This window comes from Lethenteron reissneri, chromosome 25, assembly GCF_015708825.2.
Source record: "Lethenteron reissneri isolate LAM-NWPU_2019-01 chromosome 25, ASM1570882v1, whole genome shotgun sequence".
Taxonomy (NCBI): Eukaryota; Metazoa; Chordata; class Hyperoartia; order Petromyzontiformes; family Petromyzontidae; genus Lethenteron; species Lethenteron reissneri.
The window spans coordinates 9209233-9215232 of record NC_083803.1 but is presented as its reverse complement, the minus strand read 5'-3'; positions in this window follow the sequence as shown (position 1 = coordinate 9215232).

Sequence of the window (6000 nt, the reverse complement as noted above, 5' to 3'; positions counted from 1 at the left end):
TTTTGTACCTCCTGTCGATTGATTACTGTTGTTACATTGTTTTTATAGCGTTATTTTGGTGATTTCGAAAACATATGGGTAATCTAAATTCTATTATGGTTGTTATTGTTTGACTTGCATCACACTGGGATTTTTGCACACAGCGTTTTTTTTTTTGAAGATTTGCTGGTTTATCCAGGATGTTTTTGTTGTGCGTCATCGTTTTAAGATGTTCTCCGTTCTGGCACCCATCTCTGATGTTGTCGCTTACGTACATATCCACTTATATATTAATTGGGATTCTATTCTTGCGTATACAAAATATATGTTTCAGGAGCTAAAGGCCAATGTCGAGAGGGCTTTAGGAGAGAGTTTGTGTCGTTTTGCTGTTCCTCCGTCGAAGCGGTGGTTTACGATGCTTGTCCACTGGGTGGGAGGCGGTAGCCTTCCTGCGGACTACGGTCGCTCAGCCGTGACGTGTTTTCACGTCACCTTCAACACAACTAATGCCATTATCTAGGTGAAGTGAACGTCATGAATTTGATTCCAGATATGAATTGGGATGTAAACCACCTCGGCGACCTCTAGCCGAGGTGGTTTACCCGGAGAAAAAAAAAACATGTCCACTGTACATCAGGCTAAAGCCTGCCATTCATTGTCCACAGGGCAAGCTGTAACGTGTGCACGAAATTACTTTCACTCTGTTAATCGTAAAGCAATGTATTTGCGAGAAAAAAAAACATGATCAGAAAAACGCCTTTTACTGTATCACGTTTATTTGGTGTCCAATCTGACATTGACGGACTCAACAATTAACGTCATAATTTAAGCTAAAATTATTCGGTGATGCTTATGCTGCTGCTGGGTTGGCAGTGGTACACAAGCACAGTTAACAAAAACAAACTCAACACATTGGTCAATAACACTGTGGCCATGAAAATGTGACTTTTTGGGCAATGACCTTTCTATTATGTGCTACGAAGAAGTGGCAATGCCTGAAACATTTATTGCATATTGCTTCTTTTAAGACTCTGTCTCCTCGAAGGCTGTCTCCTCGACAGACCTGTTTTCCACCTGAGGACGGCTGCTTGCGTTGTGGCCGAAACGTCGTGAGAATTATTTTATTATGTTTTATTTTTATTATTTTATTATTTCCATTCTACTGTGACTTTACCGAAAGAACCAATAGATGAATCCCTGCAGTCACGAAAGCTTTAAATCGAAATTTATCGTGTGAGAAGCAAAGAAGTGAGATGATGAGTGAAGTTAGCGTCGATAGACAAGTTTGAATGCGAATTGACTGAGATGATTCGGACATGTTCCCAGAAGATCGGAAAGACTGCATTGGAAAGGATGTTGAGAACATGATAATTGAGGGCAAGAGAAACAAGATGAGGTTGAAGAAGACATGGTGAGAAGTTGCCAATGAGGACATGTGAGCATTCGGCAGCGTTACTCTGGAGATGGCGATGGGTCGAAGGCTGTGGAGAAAAAGGACCCAGGAAGTGGAGCCCCACTTTGTGGGACAAATGTCGTGAAGAACAAGGCGAGTTATCGGCAGAGGACTAGAGGGAGATTTTGATCCTGGTCTTGTTAGAGAGAGTGAAGAGTGTGCATTGGTGGTCGGAGAAAGTTCTGGACTATATAGGCAGTCGAGAAGGAGTTGACCTCCAAAATAGTGAATTTGACTCAATGTCTTGAGATATTGGATAAACAACTGCTTAAGTAATTCATTACTTGACTAATCATGAGTCCGATTACTCAGTTGTATAGAAAACTACATTATTTGCATGACGAATGCAAACTTACGTATGGTGTGGATAGTGTGATGTTTGTATTGGTGTGTATGGGCACACACACAAAACCAATACAAACATCAAAAGCAAAAAAAAAACACTTGGCCACCGCTACATACTCAGGTGGTTAATCAAATAGAAATCGTGGGCGATTATTCAGGCCCATTTAAAAATAGCACATCTCGCCTTTCGAAGGGAGGGAAACCTTCCACAAGCTACGCTAAGCATACCTGTCAACCTATACGGTTTACCCGTATTCTTGTACAGGGAAATTGAGTTTTCAGGTCCATACGGCGTACAGTCGTTTCACTACGGGCAAAATTAAGTTTTTGTCTATTTGTTTGTGTTTCTCCTTTGTGATGGGACTTTGTAGGATGCACGTTGAGATTTATAGGGGCACGGGGTAACCAATAAGGTCTCAATTGGTCTGTAATAAGGTAGGCATTGGTAAGGGGTTGACAGGTATGCGCTAAAGGTGGCGCATCTGATTATTCAGTCCAGTGGCACACGTGCGAACAGAATTGAGACTTTTTTTCTCAAACTATTTTCGAGTTATCTGATCAGTTCACATCAATTCAATTATAGGCAGAGTAATCAATCACTGTAATGCAATAATCGGATAGTCGAGTACAAGTTTTGACAGAGGACCTTGTTTGGTAGAGTGTAGGTGGCTTAATTTCGTGATGCCATTACAGTTACTTATCACATGCTGATGCACATTTGGTAACAATTATATTTCGCGAGAGAGACAGTGCTAATTGAAAATGCTTAGAACGATGACACGGCATACTATTTATAGGCACATATGCACAGACCACTGTGCACTAGCATATCATACTGACATGACTTGAGGAAGACGTCATACTGCAGTAGAGAAATGTAGAGTTTGGTTATCCAATAATATTCATCCTCGCAGCGGCTTTTGGTTGGCCATCGAACAAAGATGGTTACCGCATCGCTCGCTTTCAGATGCAATTCTGCGGCCGTCTATAACGCTCTTCCTTCCGATATTAGGAAGCCACTGAAGAATATGGATTCCTGCAGTCACAAAAGCTTCAAATCAAGATTGAGATGGGCAAGGTTTGGGGAAATCATCGGCATCATCAGCCACGTCACCATGGGGAATGCCTTGTAGGAGGGTTTCGTGCCTTCATGAGGCTGCTTGTGCAAGTGAAGTGGCTTGGGTAATTTAACACAAACACATCTAGTCAATTACTTTACGTAATTAACTAAGTCCCAGCTCTAGAACCATGATAACGCAGTAGTTATACAAAAACAATAGATCTTTAGTCCACTGCCAAATGGCAGCCCATTGACTCAAACTCTCCCCATTCTGTCCAATGTTGAGCTCTCTTATCCATTTTGCTGTACAGACCCCTGTTCTTAAAGTCGTCAAGCGACATTTTTCTCCATCTGTCTCTTGGCCTCTCTACCAACATCCTTTCTTACAGAACTCCCTTCATCCAGCTTTCACCTCTGAGAAAGTGCCAAAAACATGCCATGGTTTAGTGTTATTATGCTGTGTCTATTAGACTTATCTCCTTCTGAATCTACTCTAAAACATCTTCAGTGCTCCTTCTCGCCAGCCATTCAATGCCATACCCACATCTCAGCACTCCCCGCTCTGCTTATGTTTTATTTAGAATATTTCCAAATTTAAACTATAACTTCACAAAATGAGTACCTGAGTTTGGTACATGAAGACTGCTTTCATCAAGTTGAAAAACATGCTTGCCCTACCCTGATGGCAGAAATTGTTGTGAATAAATTAGGAACAATGCTGCATAGCTGCAGGCTACAATCTGCCCTCGCCATTCCACGTGCCACACTTGTCACGCCATGCCCTGCTGGTCTGCCTCACTGCGGGCTCACTGCTTGCTTAAATAACGAGGTAGAACACGGCGATGTATAACCAGTGTTGCTCGCGCACAGTTGTGTGCCTGTAGGAAAAATCGTGTCTCCCAGCCAGACAAGGGCTGTTTCTGTCTCCTTGAACACGCAAGGATTATCTTCAGTCCTGCTATTAATATTTTACGACGTTTCACCGGGGAAGGGGGGTTAAGGTGAAAGCACTATGGTTGAGTCACGAGCGTGCTTAGTAAACGGATACGTGGTGTCCATGGGACCGTTTCTGCCAGTATCAAAATGATGGAATAAGAAGAACAGGGCCGTACCTCGTGGGTTACACGTATAAGGAGCAACATCCCACATAGATGCTGCTGGCACATATCATAAATACAACATGTTTAATGAATGAGTTATGGTTCCCAGGAATGGTTGGCACTTTGGGCAGTTGAAACAATGTTGCAGGCTTCTTAACTCCCCCCCCCCCGTCTCTGTCCACTAAGAAGTATAAATGGGGACAGCAAAGTCAATTGTCGGGTCCCGTGCGGTGGGATAAAGTGTGGGTACTCCACCGCCTTAAAAAATGTTTGGCTAGGAGGGAAGACTAGTCCAAAGATCCTCGAGATGGTCTTTCGATAATTCCTTCCAGGGGGGGTTCCTCTGCCAGCAAGTGGTGTGAGCAACATATTGCAGGGGTGCACCTTTACCTTTTGCATGAAAGAAACCTGGTCATTTTTGAAGCAGGAATGTGATGATTGATATCTCTGGTGTGTGTAGTAATATCCTTCTTGTGATATATGTTGAACTTATTTTGCACCGTACATAGCCAACCGTGCTACTCGGAGGGGACCTACAAGTGCTCTACTCAGGTAACAATTAACGCAATGATCAAGGCTAGAATTATAGCGGTTTATAATCCAAAGTTTGTGGTTAAGCAGTGGCAAAGTAGCTCACATATTACGCTCTGAACCTGGCGAAAGTTCGTTTGATTCCTGACCCCAACGATCATCAGTTGCGAGTGATACCTAAATCAATCCTGAGCCTCCCTGCCTTCACCAACTGGCATTGGACAATGTGATGAAGTATGGTTCAAACAACCCCCACATGGAAAGGGGAGGCCTTTATCGACCATTGCATTGACAAAGGGCCATACGTTATAAAATACTTATGAAATAAATGTCGTGGACCACAAAATATATGATAGATCATCGAAGAGAAGAATACCCAGAGTTATCTGGTCCAGTCTCCTTTGCAACTAATGTGGAGATGTGTTGTCTCCATGTCACACCATCAGGTGATAAGTAAAAGTTGAATTAATTCACTGAAGACGAGAGATCAGCTGTCAAGTGTGAGATTATCCCAGTGTCAGCAAGTGACGTCAAGGATGAGTCGAAACTCAATTTAAACAAGGGGGTGAAGCTGTAATCTCATTCATATATGTTTACTTATCACTTTATTACAATAGCGTTTTAAACTTTACATTTAAAATAATACTTGGAAATATGGACCCGTCTTTGGGAATTGTTACGTTATGGCTTATAATGATCATGTGTTTTAATGGATAAAATATATGAGAGTTCGAAGTATAATGATGCTTGGGTTCAATGACTAAAATCAAATCGTAAACCCAGAATACAAGTATCGACTCGCGTGTTATAATTTATGTTTTTCACGTGTATATGTTGTTTATAAACCATGAAGGTGTCAGCTACAGCCACGAGTGACGGCTGCATTCACCACAGTGTAAAGAAATTCAACTAAAATATTTTTTAAAAAATTATTAGGACGACGAGTGGGTTGGGATTCATTTACACTTGAAATATACGTACATTTTCATTTTATTTTCAGTACAGTAAACCATAATATAAATGCAGTTATTCGCTCATAAAATATGCTTAAACACCTATTGTTTACTTAATATTTATAGAGTAATCAATTTACTTGTGAAACGTTTTGCATTGTCCTATTTAGATATAGCAATCGCCCAAATTCCACATTAACATAGGTTGAAAACCTGGAACCTGTAAATCTTTTAAATAATCTCCATTAATCGTACCAAATGGTTGCAAATCGTCCATATAAAGCAAATTTAAAGCATTCACCAAAAGACAAGATTCTCAAAAACATGTGCTGGTGCATTATTAAATCGCAGCATTATGCATGAGTACTTGCTACACAAAGCAATTGCACCACATGCAATGGGTAATTTATCACAAAATATTCCAATCTTTTACAGGTGGTGTACAACATCAAACTCAAGAAGGAAATTACTGATAAGACCTTAACCAGTAATAAATAGTGGAGGCTCGTCAACTCCCTCTGTGGAACAGCTGCAAACGCTGACATCCCTGTCATTGTGCACAACGATATTGCTCGTATC